Here is a 20,398-nt window from a genome sequence, read left to right on the forward strand (position 1 = left end):
AACCACTTCATCGGATGCATGTCATTTTTGTATTAGTTAATATTTTTGCTAATTCCCACATAGTGACCTTTAAGGTTGTTTGCACAATTTGCTTCACCATCATCTCTCAACTCCCCCAGGTGAGGTGCTCACTTTTGCCTTTGATGAGGTGGATCCTGTGGTCCTTTCTATCGTCTCCATTGTCCTATGAGTCATGAAAGTGTGTGTCCTTTACCAGGAATGTCTATGAACCCGAGGTGGAGGAGATAGTTGTGAGCTTATGTAGCTACATTGAGATAGAATCGACTTGGGCCTCATCACTATGGAGTTAGTGAGAATTAGTGATCATGATGTAAATACACAACTATTCTTTCAGTAAACAAATAGCCCATGTATAGTGGCCAGCGATATCAAACATGTTTCCTCATGACCTGACTTAAACTATCAATTTTCTAATTTTCTAATCTGGAGCATCTCAATTATACTGTTCCTCCCACTGCAAAGTTACTCTTAGAGTCATCAAGTTCCCCTCTGGGGACAGATTGTTCTCATGTGATCTTGTGCTGTGCAAAACAGCAGTTATTCTTTGTACTGTTATCCTCACTTAAAATATATTTGAATATAACGAAGAGCAGGAACACGGGCACACAGGCACACACATACACACACAAGTGTCATTTCAACCTCTGCAACAGTGGAAGGATAAGGGGTGATTCAGAGGGAGTCCCTGCTTCCCCATCACCCCAGAACTGTTACCTTCAGTCTGAGCCATGCAAATTTTATCTTCTTTGTATTCTACCCCTCTACCTTCCCCAAAATCAGGTAATGCCGTATTTTCAGCTTTCTGTGCTTGGGAATGCTGCCTTGTTTTATTTGATTTAAATCAGACACGTGGGGGCAGGAGATGAAAGTGTCACAGATATGGAAGGGGAATTCAAATAGGTCCCAAACACAGTGTGATCATTCAGAGTTTTAATCCCAGTTTCCATCTATTGACAAAGCCACTTATGGAAAGGTTGGCTGTGGTTTCCCCTCCTCCCCCCCATTACGATGATGCTAAAACTTTTGTAAGTAACACAACTCAAGAATGAGACAGCACTGAGTGAAGCAGGTTTAAATGAACCAGGAGACAACGGGATGGGAGAATCTCTTGTCCCCTAATTCTCAGTCATCAGAAGTAACCTGCTTTGGAATTTCACTTCACCTGAAAATTAAAGTGTCATGTACGTCTCTCTGATCTGGGTTTTCTATCTTTTAAAGGCTGTTTGGTCATATAACTGGATATTAATTTTGTTTCAGAGAATGTATCTCAGATTTATTGGGGACTTTGAGACAAATGACCATTTGCTAATGTCATCATGTCTTAATTGCATTTTGCTTGCTCCTTGCCTTTCTTCTTGACTTGGAGAAAGTTCAAATGCAGTTCAGTCAACAGGAGATGACTTTCCAATCAACTGGACATGCTAACAAAGAAACAGTAGTGTTTTTAAATCTCCACTCAGAAATGGTGACCAACAGCATGCCCCAAACTGTCCTACTAACTGAAGTAACTGCCTGCAATCACCGTGTTGTTCAGTTGTTTACATCAATATTGCCTCAGATGATCCACAGTAAGTGACTTGTGATGAGGCAAAATGCCCACGTTTTTGTTTCCCGAAGAAACTGTGATCCTGGCCCTACAGGAAATTACTCCTGAAGATATCCCCTAGCTAATCCTATAATCTGTGAACTGCTACTCTTAATGATACAGATGTGGAGAAATAGATATGACTTTTTTGTAGGTGCATTAAATGTGTTTAAAATAAGTTAAGTATTGAATGTGAGATAGCTGCAGGAAATAATCATTTTCAGATAGAAACCCCATCTCCGGCAGCTTACAGAGAGTCTGACCCAGACCTGTATCTAGTTCCTAATTTAGACTAGCACCACCAAACTAAAGAAAAAAACTGGGCATGTTTGGGGAAGCCATTCCTCACTTACACCACTGACATTCTGCAAGGTTTGATAAGGGATTCTCCACTGGAGAAGTGTAAATTTACCATAAGCATTGCCAAGAATTTGGCAAGAAATTGAATAGAAATAATAGGCAAATAGTTGTTGGTTTTCACCCCTGAAAAGGAAGCTGTGGTGAACTATGGCCCAGGTAAAACTAGTTTTGGAACACCACTCCTTAGTTCAGTAGCACTGATTACAATCCCAAAGAATGCCACGGTTAGATTGGGAAGAATTGTCCTTTGCTATTTCAATCCAAAGTTTCCTGAGGCAAAAAGAGAGAGACCTTCTAGGACATTCCTTCCCCATGGATCCCAAACTGGCTGCCTGAGTGGGTAATAAGGACTTTCAGGCCACCAGTAAGGCAATGAATGTGTCAGTCTCCCATTTCAGACTTCTGGATAAATGCAGGTTGAGTCCTGATTCTATGGTTTTGTGTCTATGGCTACACAATAAAGCAGATGTTGGTGCTGCTATTACAGATGCTCTCAGCCAATGGGAGAGATTTCTCCCATTGGACTTTATTAGTCCAGCCCCTGCAAGCAGCAGTGGCTATGTTGGCAGGAGAAGCTCTCCTGCTGATGTGCTGCTATCTCTACAGGGGTTTAGGGCTGGTAACTGCGTTGCTCAGCGGTCTGGATTTTTCACACCCCTGAGCAATACAGTTATACCAATAAACATCAAGAAACACTCTGAAAAGACCCCTTTGGAACTCCTGGAGCATGGCTCGTTGCCTGACCAAGAACACAAACCCTAGACCCTCAGATTAAAGGTCTCAGGCTCAAACAACTGTGCTAGCCAGGCTCACAAACAAAAGCAGCAAGATGGTGCAGAAGAGAAAGTAGTCAAGAAAAAGAGAGTGGGAAACAATACACTGAACATGCTGCGCTCTCTCTTTGCAGCCCTAGCCCCAGCTTGCTTTCTGCTTTTTGTTTATTAAAATGTCAGATCCAGAAGAAAACACAATTAGAGAAAGCAAAATGAAATCACAGACAGTAATGACATTGAAACACCCACCAGGGATAGGTGGCAAGCAAGGGATCCAAAGATCCAACCATAACTTGAACTTAAATTGCAAGAGTCAAAGCCCTAAATGCTGGCCCTTACACCATGGAACCAGCAGGAAACCCCTTGAGCACTGCCCACTTCTGACAGGGAGGACATTGTAGGAATATTTATTTGTTTTGCATTTTTTGTTCAAAGGGGCCTCTATTTCCAGCCCTGCATTTGGTCAAGAAGTCAGCATGCAGCACTTTGCTCCAAGACCAGAGGCCTTTCTTCCTCCAGACTGCAAGGCCGGTGGACAGGAAGCAAAACTAAAGCCTGAAAATGAAACTCAAATGCTCCCAATTGCCACACAAAAACCCTTCACCACCATCAATCAGAGACTAGCAAAATGGAATCAAGGCCAATCGTGGTCCCAGAGCCCCACACAGCCATGCCCACCTCCACTCTGCTGGTGACTCATGGTGTTTTTGCACCACGGCCAGATATTTAGCAACCACAGAAACCCGGTTAGCCACTGCTGCAAGGAACTGCCTTCATCTCTGAAGATGCCCCTGACAGTGGCTGTGGCAATGGTGATACAATACTATGGCATTGATTAGGTGCGGTGTGTCCCATGACACTTGCCCGCTGTACTGCGGCCCCTACCAAGTGAACCCTTGCTGCAACTGCAGCTGGTGCCCTGTGACTTGCCCTCCTTTGTCCAGGAACAAGCCTAAGGCTAGCTGCAAATAATCCTGTCCAACCAAGTCTGGAACCGCCATCGTGGAGCCAGGATTCCCCACTCCTGCCAAGTAAGAAAACAAGCCACTAGAAAGTGATCCATAGTCTCAAGTGGTGTCAGATCCTAACACAGTGGCCCTGGGGAAAATTCAGAGAGGGAAGAACAAAGACAGAGCACAAAGAAAACCTTTCCCCCCCACCCCGATTTGAAAGTATCTTCTTTCCTCATTGGTCCTTCTGGTCAGGTGCCAACTAGGTTATTTGAACTACTTAACCCTACACGTAAGGCAATTTGGCACAGCTGCCAAGGATGGATTTTATGCTACCCTTCTCTCTATATTTATGACAAAGACCATCCAGACAGGGGAGGCAGTCAACATGAATGTACAACTGTATCAAGTGACAGCTGGCTGAGTTCCAGGAGATGAGGCTGCAGTGGGCCAATCTGAGTGGGACTACCAAGTGAAGGGACGTTTTTGTGGCCTGCAGAGAACAGAGACAAAGCAAGAGAATGCAGGGACTCAGGATGGGACCTGTGGATCTGGTAGTGCAGGACCATAGTAAAGGGTTATTAAGTGGATTATGGGAGAAATGGGTGGTAAATAGAATGTCCACGGAGAAGTTCACAGAGCAGCTGTGCACTGTCCCTCTCCAGCAGGCCCCTCACCTCAGCATCAGGGCTGTGTGGGATACAGTCTGCTCCCTCCCTTTTCCCCATCAAGGATCTCCATGATCCCAGTAATGGGGCTGGGGGGATTACAAGCTACTTTCTATCCCCCAGTGAGGATACCCCTGATCCCAGCTGGCAGAAGGTCGAGGGCACAGAGACATTTATCTGCTGGGGGTGAGGATTGGGGTTTGGATGTAGTTTCACCGGCTCAAACCATTCAAAAATCATAACTCGGTCCCCTCTTCCTCTGCCCTCAAATGAGATTTCAACCCTATGGAGTTTGGGTTCTGTTTGTTTCCTGCACAGCGACAGCAGCATCAGCTCACTGACCCTCTGCAGCGAGGTCATACTCAGCTTCCGCGTGAAATGTTCTGCTATGCTTTAGCTCAGGGGGTGACCCACTGCCTTCTGTCACTGACTTGGATTGGAGGATTTCTGACACCTTCAGGTACAGAGGGATACCTGAGGCATGAAACACCCAGAGACAATTATTGGCTCAGTAAGGGGGATGTAGGCCCCTTGTGAGAACTTCTACGGCCTCACTTCAGGCAAGAGAGCGCCAACAGTCTTTGTGGGGCTGTCATCCCAGACAGTCACCCCACGTGTAACTGTTAAACCCCAATGGATCAGCATCAGCACCTGAAGAGTGGGAGGAAGAATATTAGCTCTCAAAGCTTGATTGTTCTGCAGTGATCCTGCAGTGTGGGGTGGGGAGAGCAATATCTCCTCATTCCCTGTCTGATCCTAGGGGAGACCCCCTAATTTATGTCAGCAGCAGGACTGGATTAACCTTTTGTGGGCCCCGGTGCCCAGACCATGACTCCCTCCCCCTCTTAGGATGTCCAGGTGCCTAGTTTTCAATGAGAAAGTCCAGTCAAAAATGGGACCTGACAGAGTCCGGTCAGATCTACTAACCAAAAACCCAAAGTCCAGTTACTGTGAGTGGAAGAAGCAGGGAAGCGCTAGGTCATCAGCTGCACCAGCCTCTCCTCAGCCGGGGCTACCTTCTACCTGCTTCAGGTGGATACAGCTCCCAGCTCCAGTGCCACAAACAATACCCTCCTGACTCTTCGGGTTCATGGGTCATAAGAGCTAAAGTTACAGCTCAGGAACCAGAGGATTGAGTACGTCGCCCTGCATGCCACTCTAGCAGCTTTCTCACATATAGGGAGACAGGCCAAAGCTGGCATTGATGTCATGACTTCCTTCCCAGAGGGGATAAATCTCTCGATGGTTATGTCTACACTTTAAATATTGGGAGTATTCTTCCAACGACCTAGCACTGTCTACACTGGGGCTTAGATCAGTTTAACTACGTCTCTCAGGGAAATGGATTTTCACACCCCTGAGACATGGCTATTCCATTATAGCTTTTCAGCATAGACCCTGCCAACTGATGTGCCAAGACTACGTCTGCCCCTGCTTTCCCTCTGCCAGCCTGGGAATCCAGCACCCTGTCCTGCTGAACCAGACACACCCGTCTGCTTCAACACAGACCCAGGGTCTGAACCAAGTTCCCAAAAGCAGCAGACTTAACTGAAAACAGCTTACAGAACACTCTTTACAGAACTTTAATGCTCAGATGCCCAATTCCCAATGGGGTCTAAACACAAATAAATCCGTTTTACCCTGTATAAAGCTTATACAGGGTAAACTCATAAATTGTCCGCCTTCTATAACACTGATAGAGAGATATGCACAGCTGTTTGTCCCCCCAGGTATTAACGCATACTCTGAGTTAATTAATAAGCAAAAAGTGATTGTATTAAATACAGAAAGTAGGATTTAAGTGGTTCCAAGTAGTAACAGACGGAACAAAGTGAATTACCAAGTAAGAGAAAAGAAAACGCACAAATCTAAACCTAATACAACTGAATACAGGTAAAATCTCACCCTTAGAGATGTTTCTTTTCTCAGACTGGATGTCTTCCTTGCCTGGGCACAGTCCTTTCCCTGGTACAGCTCTTGTTCTAGCTCAGGTGGTAGCTAGGGGATTCCTCATGATGGAACAGAACAGAGGGGTAGCCACCTATTTATATATCTTTTGCATAAGGCGGGAATCCTTGGTCCCTCTGGGTTCCCACCCCCCCTTCTCAATGGAAAAGCACTAGGTTAAAGATGGATTCCAGTTTAGGTGACATGATCACATGTCACTGCAAGACCCCCAAGCCTTCATTCCTCCCAGCCTGACTCACAGGAAGGCCTGCCTGCAAACAGAGCCATCTACAGTCCATTGTCCTGGTTAATGGGAGTCATCAAGATTCCAAACCACCATTAATGGCCCACACTTTGCATAATTACAATAGGCCCTCAGAGTTATATTCAATATTTCTAGGTTCAGATACAAGAGTGGTACATTTACACAAATAGGATGATCACACTCAGTGGATTATAAACTTTGTAATTATACCTTACAAGAGACCTTTTGCATGAAGCCTATTCCAGTTACATTATATTCACTCATTAGCATGATTTTATTAAAATCATATAGACTGCAACGTCACAATGGCTATTCCATTATAGCTTTTCAGCATAAACCAGCCCTTAGATGGCTTGTTGACCTGAAAGGCAATGGGCTTCAGCCTTTTCCTTGACATTGATGGTTGACGATTGCAGCTTACCTACTTAATTGTGTCTTCCCTGAGTTCTGTGAGCAAATCAGCTGTAAAGTGTGCCTTGGATACAGACAATGTGGCCCAATCAAATTGGAATAAGGCAAACTTTGGCCTAAAGTCAGCTGTTTTACCCCAGAAGTTTTCTTAAAATATCTGGTATTTCAAACCACATTCAGTGTGGATGTGTGAACCCCCAAACTATCAAAATATCAAGAAAATATCCAAAATGAAAGAAAGAAACATGGCCAGTTTTGAGGAGGTTTCCATGGCCATTTAACCATCAGGACAGGCTGTGTTCTTAGAGCTGGCCTCCTCAAAAATGAGAAGGCATCTCTGCACCCGTAAAAATAACTGGCCACAAAAATTTGTAACAGAAAAACTGCATCATGCATCTATCACCATTCTTAAAAGTGGAGGCATCTTGTGACAGATGTCATGTCTTTTTTTATTTTTTTATTTCTTTCTTTTATTCTGCAAAGAAGAGAAATGGGGAACTGTGATGATGCTGCCTGTGGGAGCCAGTTGAGGTCACTCAATTAGGATGAACTGCAGACAAAACGGAGCAGACAAACCCAGAAGCTGGTGGTTATTCCAATGCTTAGATTTACCAAGCCAGCACAAAACAGCTTTTGTAGTACCTCACTGGTTACTGAGAAGTCCAAACAATGCAGTTCCCTTAAGGTACCCAGCCTCAGGCCTCCATCCAGACACACTTGTCAAACATATGATGATGATTACTTAAAATCTTATCTCATCATATAAAAGAAAAGCTTCTTCCAATCTCAAAGGATCAGCCACACGCCCAGGTTCAATTATAACTTGATCTTAACCAAAATACATGCTTTTAGCCAATTCTTGTTAACTAAACTAACATTTATTTAAAAAGGAGAGAGAGAGAGAGCGAGAGAGTTGGTTAAAAGATCAATATACATACAGACTTGAGTTCAATTCTTGAGGTTCAGATACATAGCGGAGATGAGCTTGTAGTTGCCAAAAGTCCTTTTAGAAATAGTCCATAGGTTAGAGTCCAATGTCCATATTCAGGGTAGCTCCAGTCAATGACTGGGGATCTCAATCCTTATGGTTTAAGGTTTCCCCCTCTTGAAACCCAAAGCAGATCTGAGATGAAGAAGGATTGTTTCCCAAGGTTCTTATACATTTCCAGCAGCCTTTTGGCCTGAGAGAACAATAGAGCTTAACTCTCCTTCTTCCAAACAGCCTTGCAATTAGCACAGGGTAATTTATCCATTAAACAGTTCAGCTACAGGTTACCACAACCTTCTAAGAGACATACAGACAATAATACTATTTTACTCAAGTGTCTTCCTAAATGTTAACATTCTTTTTTTTATCTTTGAAGACAAGACTTGTTTGCTTACGTCACAGAACCTGAGCAAGCACTTACCCTTCTACCTCTAACAATGCAGACTTGCATTTCAAAGCTCTATTCATTTACATATCTTCCTAACCAGTTTCTAAAGTCTGGCCATGGGTCAGGTCAGTCTGTGAGTTAATTAACTCTTTCTGGCCCTGTCACCTTTCAATGAGATATTATATTACCCTCATAATGTCATAGGAACTCAGTGACTTTATGGTCCAACTGGGTAAAAGATTATACGACTCATCTCCTCAGGTAGTTTTCCCCTTAATAGAAATTGACTTTTAAGCTAATCAAAATAAGTTCCATTTGAAATAAAAAAAAACTATATTGGGTCAATATTCTCTTATACACTATTTCTCACATACATTCCCCCGCCCCAACCTTTGGAGTGAGGTTTTACATCAGGACATTTTAGGCCAAAAATTACATCAAATTATCTTTTAAGGATTAGTCACCATTTCCTATATTACTAACTAAAAAAAAGTCCCAAAACTAAAAAACAATACGTTTTATTGTTCCAGTATAGTTCAGTTTATCACAATTAGTCTCTCACTATTTCATCCATAACTTCATATTTAATTTCATTTTCATTGATAAGAATAATATACCCAAAGATTAAAAAAATCTTCTCATATATTTTAGTTTTCTTTTAATCCCCCCTTTTCACCAGTGAACTCTTGAATATAGTTGTGTTTAGGGATTAGATACCATCCTAGATCTGAGTGTCTGTAAGATAACAGGGTGGACTAGATGACCTCCTGAGGTCCCTTCCAACCCTGATATTCTGTGATTCTATGAACTGAAGTATAGTGTGATCACATGTAGTTCCTTCTGTTAGTTGCACAGTTTGGGGTCTGCTGCTGTTCACCATTTCAGAGTGGGAATTTAGAAACAACTTTTTCTTTGATAATATGTCCAATAGCTTGGACTATTCTCTCCTGTTGATTGAACTGCACTTGAATGTTTTCCATGTCATCATGCAAGGAAAGGGGAAAAACAAAACTAAAGTAAGAAATGATGATTGTAGCAAATGGTCATTTGTCTTAATGCTTCTAATAAATCTGAGCTACATTCTGTCAAACAAAACTAATATCCAGTTATATGACCAAACAGCTGTCATGAAAGATAGAAAAGCCATATCACAGTGAGATAGAAGACACATTCATTTTCAAGTAAAGTGAAATTCCAGAGCTGGTTACATCTGATGACACAAAATCAGGATGAGAGAGTCCCTCATTACAGTCTCCTCTGATCCATTGAAACCTGCTTCACTCAGTGCCATCTTTAGTGTTATTTACAGAAGGCTTAACATCTTCATAAAGGGAGGGGGAAGGGGAGAACCCCTTTCATAGTAAGGTCACTCTGAAATGGTGAACAGCAGCATAAATGGCTTTGCCAATAGAGGGAAACTGGAATTTAAACTCTAAATCACACTGTGTTTGGGATCAATCTGAAATCCCCTTCCAGGTTTGTGACACTTCCATCTCCCACCCCAGTGAGTCTGATTTAGGATCAAAGACATCCAGTCACCATTCCCAAGAACAGAGAGCTAAGAACACTACCTCATCAGACACTTTGGGAACTGAAGGAAGGTAACAGTTATTGGGTGATGGGGGAGGAGTGAATCCCTCCAACACAACCCATCTCCATGCAGAACCACAGAAGTTGAAATGCCATTTATTTTCCTGTCGCTGCTCCTGATCTTTATATTTAAATGTATTTTAAATGGAAAAAAAAGTAAAAAAAACCCTCAAAGTCCTGCTGTTCAGCACAATCCAGGATAACACAAGAACTGGGAATGAGTCACTCTGTCCTCAGAGAGAAACTTGGTGACTAACAATAACTTTGCAGTGGGAGAAAGAGTATAAATGTGATGCTCCAAGTTTGTTTAGACTAGGAAATATGACAGAGTTGAGGTCAGATCAGGAGGAAATGTGCTAGATAAACCCAGCCACTATACGGGGCCCATGTCTTCATTGCAAGAATAGCTGTCTTTTTACTTCAGGAAAGTGAACTCAAGCTAGCTAACTCCATGGAAACCACAGTGATGAGGCCCAGGGAGATTTTACCTCAATGTAGATAGTTGGAGACATGCCTTATCTCCCCCACTTGGGGTGATGGACAGTCCTGGTAGAGAGGACACATACACCAATGACTCATAGGAAAATGGAGTTGATAGAAGGGACCATTGGAGTCACACCAAAGAAGGGCAAGTTTCAAAAGACAAAAGTGGACAACTCTTCTGTGGGAGCTGAGGGACTACAGTGTGCAAAAGATGCAAAGAGCGTTAAAGGCCACTTACCTGGGAATTGTCAAAAGAAAACTTTAAAGAAAAAATTGACAGCTCTAAACAAGGTTTTTATGGTGTTTAGCTCCCTTAAAAATTCTCTGATGATAGATAAGGCATGACCTTTGAGTGAAACTTTTCCCACTCACAGTATTCACAGGGCCTTTCTCCTGTGTGGATTCTCTGGTTTGCAGTAAGGTTTGATCGCTGAGTGAAGCTTTTCCCATGTTCACCATATCCATAGGGTCTCTCTCCTCTGTGTATTCTCCGATGTCTAGTAAGGGCTGAGGTATGACTGAAACTTTTCCCACACACACAGCATTCATAGGGTCTCTTTCCTGTGTGGATTCTCTGATGCGCAATAAGGACTGGGTACTGAGTGAACCTTTTCCCACAGTTGTTGCATTAAAGGGGCTCTTGCCTGTGTGGATTCTCTGATGTACAATAAGGTTTGAATTGTGAGTGAACCTTTTCCCACACTCACTGCATTCATAGGGCCTCTCTCCTGTGTGGATTCTTTGATGTGCAGTAAGGTTTGAGCTCTGAGTGAACCTTTTCCCACACTCACCGCATGCATAGTGTTTCTCACCTGTGTGGATTCTCTGATGCATAGTAAGGTCTGAGCGCTGAGTGAACCTTTTCCCACACTCACCACATTCATAGGGTCTCTCTCCTCTATGTATTTTCTGATGTGTAGTAAGGTGCGAATGCTGAGTGAACCTTTTCCCGCACTCAGAGCACGTGTAGGGCCTCTCTCCTGTGTGGATTCTCTGATGTGCAGTAAGGTTTGAGCTCTGTGTGAAGCTTTTCCCACACTCACTGCATGCATAGCGTTTCTCACCTGTGTGGATTCTCTGATGCATAGTAAGTTCGGAGCGCTGAGTGAACCTTTTCCCACACTCAGCACATTCATACGGTCTCTCTCCTCTGTGTATTTTCTGATGCTTAATAAGGACTGAGTGCTGAGTGAACCTTTTTCCACAGTCACTGCACCCATAGGGTCTCTCACCAGTGTGGAGTCTCTGATGTGCAATAAGTTTTGAGTTGTGAGTGAAGCTTTTCCCACACTCACTGCATTCATAGGGCCGCTCTCCTGTGTGGATCCTCTGATGTGTAGTAAGGTGTGATCGCTGAGTGAACCCTTTCCCACAGTCACGGCATTCATGGGGTCTCTCTTTCATATGGATTTTCTGATGTATAGCAAGGTGAGAGCTCCGAGTGAAGCTTTTCCCACATTCGCAGCACTGATAGGGTTTCTCACCTGTGTGTATTCTCTGATGAGTAATAAGCGTTGAGCTGTTAGTGAAGCTTTTCCCACACTTACAGCACTGATAGGGTTTTTCACCTGTGTGGATTCTCTGGTGAATAATAAGCACTGATCGCCGTGAGAACCTTTTCCCACAGTCACTGCACTGATGGGGTTTCTCACCTGTGTGGATTCTCTGATGGGTTATAAGCGCTGAGTTGTTTGTGAAGCTTTTCCCACACTCACAGCATTGATAGGGTTTCTCTCCCCCCTGTATTTTCTGATGTGTAATAAGGACTGTGCTCTGAGTGAAGCATTCATAGGGTCTGCCTTTTGTGTGCATGATCTTATGTTGAATGAGGGCTGAGCGGTATCTGAAGTTTTTCCCACACTCGTTACATGTATTCTCTCTTTCTACCCTGAGGATTTTTGCCTGGGATGTGGTTTCTTTGAGTTTCCTGTGAGTTCCTTGAAAATTAATGGGTTCATCCACTTTCTCCTGTGCCTGGTCTCCCCGATATCTCCCTGGTGTGTGGTGACTTTCACAGGCTCTCTCCCATTCGTTACTACTGGACACATTCCCTTTGGATCTTTGTGATAATGTCCCACATGCTTGCACTTGCTCAGCATCTTCCTGCTGAGGATTCTGCTTCTTTTTCTTGCCCACCATCCCATAACCTGCTGGAATAGAAAAGAAACCTCAGAATTAGAGATGGAAGGGCAGAGAGCAAACTAAAATAAGTATTGGAGAGACAGAATAAAAATAAAAAGCATAGGGGAGAGGGGAGGGGATCAATTTTGCCTCCACATCCCATCCAAACACTCAGTAGGAAAGAACTAATGCCAGATGTCATTCATGATCTGTAGGAAGACATGAATGATATCTGCTGAGGATTCACAGAACTCACAAAGCCTTTGCGGGTAATTCCAGCTGTTTCACTCGGACACTTACAGATTCTGGGTTGGTTTAATGTTTCCTCATCTGTGCAGGGATCTCTTAGGATCTCTCTTTCATCTGAACTCTGGAGATCCAGGACCCACAACTCTTCCCCTCCTTCCAGCTGGGAGACCACATCAGGTTTGGAAACAGGAAACCCTGTTCAGCGGGAAGAAAACAAGAGAGATCAGGGGAGTTAATGGGAAATTTGTAATAAAAAGCATTCTATTAGTTTAAGACCAGATCATTTTAAACAAGTAAAATTGCAAGGCTACCTCCTCTGATGCTCAAAGGTGAAGGACATAAGCTCTGCTTATGAAGCATATCCCAAAACTGCATATCCCAGAAATTGAACACTCCAGACAGAGGACAAGTCTCTCTGGAAGTGCACAACTGACAGAGGTTCAGGGACAATGAGAGAATCCTATGGAAGCTGATAACAGTAAGCATGGGCTGGTGGGGTTCAGTGAAAAAAGGAACGGGAGAGGCAAGGATGTCACAGAATTCTGAGCTCTGTGTAGTACAGCAGGGCAAGAGAGCAGCAGGAGAGTGGTCCTATTGGGTTGTGGGAAGTGGGTGGGTACAGGCATGGGCTAGAGGACACTCCCTCAGCCTTCAGGGAGGATCCACAAGGTCCATGAACTCAAATAATTATGGGGGACAATCAAAAATATAACAGGGGCAGCTGCGAAGGTCAAAGGGCCAAAACCAGGGAACTGCAAGGAGACACTGAGCAGAGAACGCTGGGCAGCACCCACTGTTCCTCAAAAGCATTGAAGGAACCAGAGGATGCTGCCCAGGGAAACTCTGCCCGAATGTGTGAATGGATAGAGGAATGAAAACAAGCCCCACAGTCGCAGTGCCCCCCGCCTCAGCCAACCTCCTTTCCCTGGTATTGTAAATGGCCACCTTGGCCATAGCTAGGAGAAGGTCGATTTTGTGGCGCCACAGATAGAGTGTGCATAAATAAAAGAGAGGCGGGGAAAAGTGCAGCCAGAATCTCAATATGAGGTCCTGGAGGAGCTGGAAGAGTGGCTGCAAGATGGCTGCAGATAAACACATGACAGCATCTCCCTCACGCTGCAAAAAAGGCAGGCATTGGAAATGGGATGAACCACGCCAGGTACACGCCCATGCTCATGGCTCCATGAAGGAGCCATCAGCTAATATCCCCAGCAGGTCGTGGAATCAAAATGGAGTAGAGGCTGGTACACCGGGGTCCATCACCCTTTACAGCTGGAAGAAGGTCCCACCACTTGGTGTCGAGGCAGGTCACGAGGGTGGTGAAGTGAAGAGTGTGGAGCATGAGTGTGTAAAGATGGTCCCGTGGCACGGTTCAGAAGCAAACCAGCTGCAAATCACACAGCCAGCTCGGGGTACAAAGGGGTAGGGGCTGAGAGGGCTCACAGAGGTAGGGGACCAATGCAGAGATCCAGAGGGCCTGGGGTAAGGGGAAGGCGGGGATACCCTCTTGCAGGACCTGCTTGAGGTAAGACCAAGAAGTGGGCATTAAGGCTGCCTCCACCTCACAAATTACATGCCAGGGACGTACCAAGGACGGAGAGCCCCGTGTGCTAGCCAAGTGCATAGGGATCCACCCAGTCCCCCCAGTCGTAGCCCAGGAGGTCTCTGATCCTGGTAACTTCCACTAGGACCAACCTCTGGCACACCAAGAGTGACTCCGCCACCTGCACATGAAGATGAGGATTGTGTAGCAGGGGCTCCGCAAGAAGATCTACCCTCTTGGTGGCCACTATGGACATGGTTGCCAAAACCAGCTTCCAGGTCTGGAGAAAGTCCTGGTAGAAGACTGGCAGCTCAGAGAGGTCTCTTAGAAGACCTCTCAGATGGAGATGAAAGAGCTGCCAGTCATATGGAAGCCTTGGGAGTCAGTGAAGGAAGGCATGTGCCAACGTACTCCATGCCAAGCTACCTGCACCATAAAGGGACTGAAACAGATTTTTTTATAAGGTCTAGAGCAGGGTCTTAATTGGCTCCAGGAGCTCCTATTTCTCTGTAGTAAGCTTTCCCTAGTCCACAGGGAATAAGGCCTATTGCTAGCTGTTAGCTGGAGTGGGGGGACAGGGGGTATCCTAGCTATCTCATAGTTAATACAGCTAGAGTGGCCACCCTGTTCTCCCCTGACCTACAGCCCAAGGTGCTGGGGGTTGCTGAATTATGCTGGGTCACCTGCTGCATCTCCAGGTCCGTATGGAGGGGCTAACACTGAACCTATTTAATGTCTATGCCCCAACATCGGGCCTGGAACAGGTACACTTTTTCCAGCAGGTGGTCACCTTCCTTGGCCCCTTGAATCCTCACAAGTGCCTGGTCCTGGGTGGGGATTTTAACTGCATCCTCGAGGAGTGGGGCTGCACGGGGACTGAGTCAAGCCCGGCTGCTGCAGATGCCTCATGGAGATTGTAGATCACCACTTTCTGGTAGACATCTGGCACAACCACCACCCAGATGATGATTCTACCTTCATCTATGTCCAGGTGGAGGAAAAATCGGTCACACCACTCCTGGTAGGACTGCATTTATTTATTTTTTGTCCTAATCTTTTGTGAACCCACTCCTCTGGTGTTTGGCCGGCCCCATTCTTGGGTCACCATCTGGTGGCTGTGACAGCCTCTCTTACCTCTGAGAGGCCGGGGCTGGCCTACCGTCACTTCAATAATAACCTGCTGGAGGATGTGGGCTTTATAATGTCCTTCCGGGACATCTGGCTGGCCTGGCAGGGGCAGAGGTGTACCTTTCCCTCAGCGCAATGGTGGTGAGATGTGTGGAAGATGCGCGCCCAACTCTTCTGCCATGACTACACCCAGGGTGCTAACCAGTGGAGGGATGCAGCAATAAAGCAGTTGGAGCAGGAGGTCTTGGAGCTGGAGAGGCATCTGGTCACCAGCCCCAGGGATCCATCCCTCTGTGGAGCATGCTGGGAGAAGGGGGAGGAGCTCCGAGCCCTCGAGGACCGGTGGCCCTGGATGCGTTTGTTCGATCCCGCATCCGTCTCCTCTGGGAGATGGATTGCGGCTCCCATTTCTTCTATCCCCTGGAGAAATGGAGGGGGGGCTAAGAAGCATGTCATCTGCCTTTTGGCAGAGGACGTCACCCCCATCATGGATCCAGAGGAGATGCACAGAAGGGCCGGGGCCTTCTACACCGACCTCTTCTCCCCAGTTCTGACCGACAGTGACACTTGTAGGGTGCTCTGGAATGAACTCTCGATGTTCAGCTCAGGTGACCAGGACTGTCTGAAGCTGCCTCTCATTCTGGCTGAGTTCTCAGAAGCCCTGCATCTCACGCCCACCAATATATGGAGTTCTTCTGCCTGTTCTGGGATGTTTTTGGCCTGGACCTTGCCATCATCTAGGCCGAGTCCTTGGAGTGGGGTCCTCCTTCTGTCATGTTGGTGAGCTGTGCTCACCTTGCTTCTGAAGAAGAGGGACCTCCGGAATTGGTGTCCCGTCTCACTCAGCATGGACTATAAAGTCAGGGCGAAGGCCATCTCACTACAACTGTGGTCCATGGTGGCGCACGTGGTCCATCCTGATCAGACCTGTGCCGTCTTGGGCCAGACCATCTTTGACAACTCTGGTCTGGGATCTCGAGCTTAGGTATAGGGATGGTCTGTCTTTCACCCTCCTGTCTCTGGATTAGGAGAAGGCGTTTGATCAGATGGCCCATGGGATCTCCTGGGCACAGTGTTGGCTTTTGGCTTCCGGCCCCAGTTCATGGGTTTTCTCCAGGTGCTGTATGCCTCCACTGAGTATTTAGTCAGTCTCAACTGGACCCTAACCGCACCTGTCAACTTTGGGCAAGGAATATGGTAGGGCTGTCTGCTGTCAAGCTAGCTGTATACTGTGGCCATTGAGCCTTTCCTTTGTCTCTTCCATTGGAGGTTAACAGAAATGGTGCTCCATGAGCCAGAGATGCGGCTGGTGCTGTCGGCATGTGCTGATGACGTGCTCCTTGTGGTCCAGGACCCAGTGGACCTGGTATGGGTGGAGGCCTGCCAGGAGATCTATTTGGCAGCCTCCTCTGCCCAGGTCAACTGGTCAAGAGCTCTGGCTTCGTGGTCAGGGACGGGTGGCAGGCAAGCTCTCTCCCATGCACCCTTCAGGCTGTTCGGTGGGGCATGGGTCCACTGCTCTATCTCGACATCTATCTTTCTGCCATGCATCCTTCTCTGCTGGAGAACTGGCATGATTTGGAGGGCAGGGTGGTTGTGTGGCAGATTTGTTACCAATCTGCCTGAGGCATCAGGTGATCAGGCTGAGGCTGCAGGATCGTTAGGAGAGGAGATGACGGAGCACACGTAGCTAAAGTCAAAGTATCTTAGTTCGACTTACCTGGCCATCCTCACGGTGGTGAATTGACTGCCAAGGCTCCCCCGTTGACTCTGTTTACTCCTCCTGCCAAGGTGGAGTATGGGCATTGATTAGTGATTCGATTTATCGCGTCCAGATGGGACGTGATAAATCGATCCCCGATACATCAAATACTATAGACGTACCCTAAGTTTTAAAGCTTTATTAATAAAATAATAAAATAACAGCGGAGAGCACTGGGGGTTCCCCACGTCACTCAGAGGAAGGAAGAAAGTGTTAGTGCCCCAAGCCCTAACCCACTTTCATTCTCACACTCGCGCTACTCAAGGCTGGCCAAGCCTGCGTGTAACATAAGAAGAAAAGGAGAGGGGTGGATGGGAGTTCTTGTCCTGTGCATGGGTCATCCAGGGTCCACTGTTGATCTCCAACTTACTCCAGCTCTCAGGAGGGATTTTAAGTCCCGGGTTCTTTAGGGGGCATTTTGTGCAGGGACCTCTGTTCCCCATATCGTTTGTACCAGTCCAAACTGGGTCTCTGTGGCCTCCTCAGCTTTCCCAAAACACATTGGTTTCAGGACATGAAACTCCTCCCCCCGCCCCCCACGAGTCTGCTCGCCTTCGCCATCTTTCTTGTTTTTGCAATCTCGGCAATCCTGTTCAGCTTAGTTCTCCTTTTCTCATGGCTGGCTGGGGTAGGGTAAGAGATGAGAACAGCTGCAGACTTATCATCAGGCATCATGACCTTGGACTGGGACCAGCGTCTTCTCTTCGGGCTGAGCTAGCTGAAGTGTTGAGTTAACCTGTTCTCTGCTTTGCTCCTCCCTCCCCTTTTGGCATCTCATAGCCTGCAAAGGAACCTTCCACTCCACACTCACACCTTTGACCCTCCCCAAAATGCTTTGCAATGCCTGCAACAGTGTTAGCAACATGTAGTGCTGATGTATCTCCCCTGGGAACCCCCTGAGGGAGGAGGCTATGGGGGTGTGACAGTTGAGCAGCTGTGGCAGTGGGCAGGACTCCTCTGGTGCCTTTCCCTTCAGAGGAGGGCACTGGTGCTCAATCAGCTATTCCTGTCCATGCTCTGGCACTGGCTCAACACCCTGTGCCCAGCCTGTGGTTCCTGGTCTGGCCCCAAAAGCTGTTTCTGGAGTTCTTTTGGCCAGGGCTGCACTGGGTCTCTGGGGGGCTGGTTTCTGCATCTTCCCCTGGAGGAGGAAGGACAGGGCCTGGTGTGCCTGCACGCTCAGGTCCATGTCTTCCGCCTCCAGGCCCTGCAGAGACAGGAGGAGGGAAGGACAGCTGATTAGAGTTTGGAGGAGTATTGCTGTTAACCAGAGGACCAGGGGAAGGGAAACCTTGCCCGAGCAGAGGGACTCCCCGGTACAGAGGACTAACTGGATTAAGTGAGCAGGACCAAGGCCTGGGAACCAAAAGAACAAAAGAAATGGAGCAGTTTATAAAGGGAAACCCTTTCAAGAGAAGGGTGGCAGTTTAGGTAATTGTTTGGGGGAAAGAGACACGGGGACCATGCTGGTGCATGTGAGAAAGTTACTTTTATTTTAAAACAGGGTGGATAAAAATAAATTATTTTTTTAATCAAATATCAGATTTTTTTATTTAAACTGGATTTTTTGATAAAATGCTTTTTGAGGAAAAAACTGTCTAAAGATAGTTTTAATTAAGATACATTATAGCTCAAAGATATATCATCATGCAATAGGGATTATAAATTCTAATTCTATAGTATGCAACAATATATTCATTTCAACATATTCATGTCTAGAAGATACCATCAGAGATGCTTAGTTCCGCAGTTCTCAAACTGTGGATTTGTGTCTCTAGAGATAACATGATTGTTAACAGCAAAAATGTTTTTAAATAAATAAATAATATATAGAAGTGAGAAATAACAGACCTCAACCCTATTGTCCCTTTGGAAATTTGTGCACACATAATCAATCCCTTACCTCTCTCTAAAAGGGCAAAGTTTCCAAAAGTTCAATGAATAGAAGATTGTCGGGGGAGGAATAGATCTGGACAAGGAGAAAAAGTCTGGAGATGAATGTGAGAAGGGAGGGATAGGTGGTAGAAACAAAAGTGAAACTGTTTAAGCAACATATTCCAGAAGTCTTGTATCTCTCACATATAGCCTTCATTGATTTGAGATATATTATACTATTCTCTCACTAGAAGGTGTGACAAAGTTCCTCCGCTACCTTGGTGGGTCCTACACTTATTGGCGGATTTGCTTGCCTCACAGATTCACCCTGTGAGTTGGGAAACAGCCCAGAGACCTTCCCCTCTGGTAGAAGCCACAGTCCAGATCAATTCCTCCTGCCTTTGATCAGGAGTTGGGAGGTTTGGGGGGAACCCAGGCCTGTCCTCTACTCCGGGTTCCAGCTCAGGACCCTGTGGACTGCAGCTGTCTAGGGTGCCTCCTGGTATAGCTGCATGACAGCTACACTTCCCTGGGCTACTTCCCCATGGCTTCCTCCCAACACTTTCTTTGTCCTCACCACCGGACCTTCCTCCTGATGTCTGATAATGCTTGTACTTCTCAGTCCTCCAGCAGTGTACCTACTCACTCTCAGCTTCTTGCATGCCTCTTGCTCCCAGTTCCTTGCACGCACTTCCTCTCCTCTGGCTCCCTGGCTCCTTTTGGCCAGACGTGAGAGAGCCCTTTTATAGCATCAGAGGGGCCTTAATTAGAGTCGTGTGCTTAACAGCCTCACTTGACTCTTAGCAGGTTAATTGGAGTCAGGTGTTCTCATAAGCCTGGAGCAGCCCCTGCTCTGGTCACTCAGGGAACAGAAAACTGCTTATCCAGTGGCCAGTATATCTGCCTTCTGCTACTCTGCTGTTCCCATCTGGCCTGGGTCATCACAGAGGGAAAACCTATAATGGAAGCAGACCGTAAAAGAGACCCAGTTTGGGAATATTTTAATGAAGTTCCTCTACCTGTGGGTAAGACAGGCATGTGTGCAAAATGCAAATAGTGCAATAAAGAAATGCAAGGCCTGGTTGCCTAAATGACAAATCATGAGAAGTGTTATTTCTCAGGGGGAAGCTGTATTGAAGATGATGAAAGGCACGTGTCTGAACATGCAGGATCTTCAGTTTGGTAAACTTCTTTATTTCATACTTCTTTCTTAAGGACTGCTTGTCTTCCTTTTGGACTATTCTTAAATTCTCATGTTTGAGCAAAAAATATAGTTGTTACTCTATGGTAC

The 20,398-nt window shown here is 46.0% G+C and overlaps 2 protein-coding genes and 1 pseudogene across 8 annotated transcripts in view; 1 reads left to right on the forward strand and 2 right to left on the reverse strand.

Annotated features, from left to right (window-relative positions):
* The window catches only part of LOC127039327 (zinc finger protein 420-like), a 645,607-nt gene that overhangs the window by 573,650 nt on the left and 51,559 nt on the right, over positions 1–20,398 (forward strand). The gene's annotated exons all lie outside the window — the stretch shown is intronic.
* The window catches only part of LOC127039371 (zinc finger protein 883-like), a 341,025-nt gene that overhangs the window by 43,887 nt on the left and 276,740 nt on the right, over positions 1–20,398 (reverse strand). The gene's annotated exons all lie outside the window — the stretch shown is intronic.
* The window catches only part of LOC127039355 (zinc finger protein 883-like), a 33,297-nt pseudogene continuing 21,670 nt past the window's right edge, over positions 8,772–20,398 (reverse strand).

This window comes from Gopherus flavomarginatus, chromosome 23 (genome assembly GCF_025201925.1).
Source record: "Gopherus flavomarginatus isolate rGopFla2 chromosome 23, rGopFla2.mat.asm, whole genome shotgun sequence".
NCBI classification, from domain to species: domain Eukaryota; kingdom Metazoa; phylum Chordata; order Testudines; family Testudinidae; genus Gopherus; species Gopherus flavomarginatus.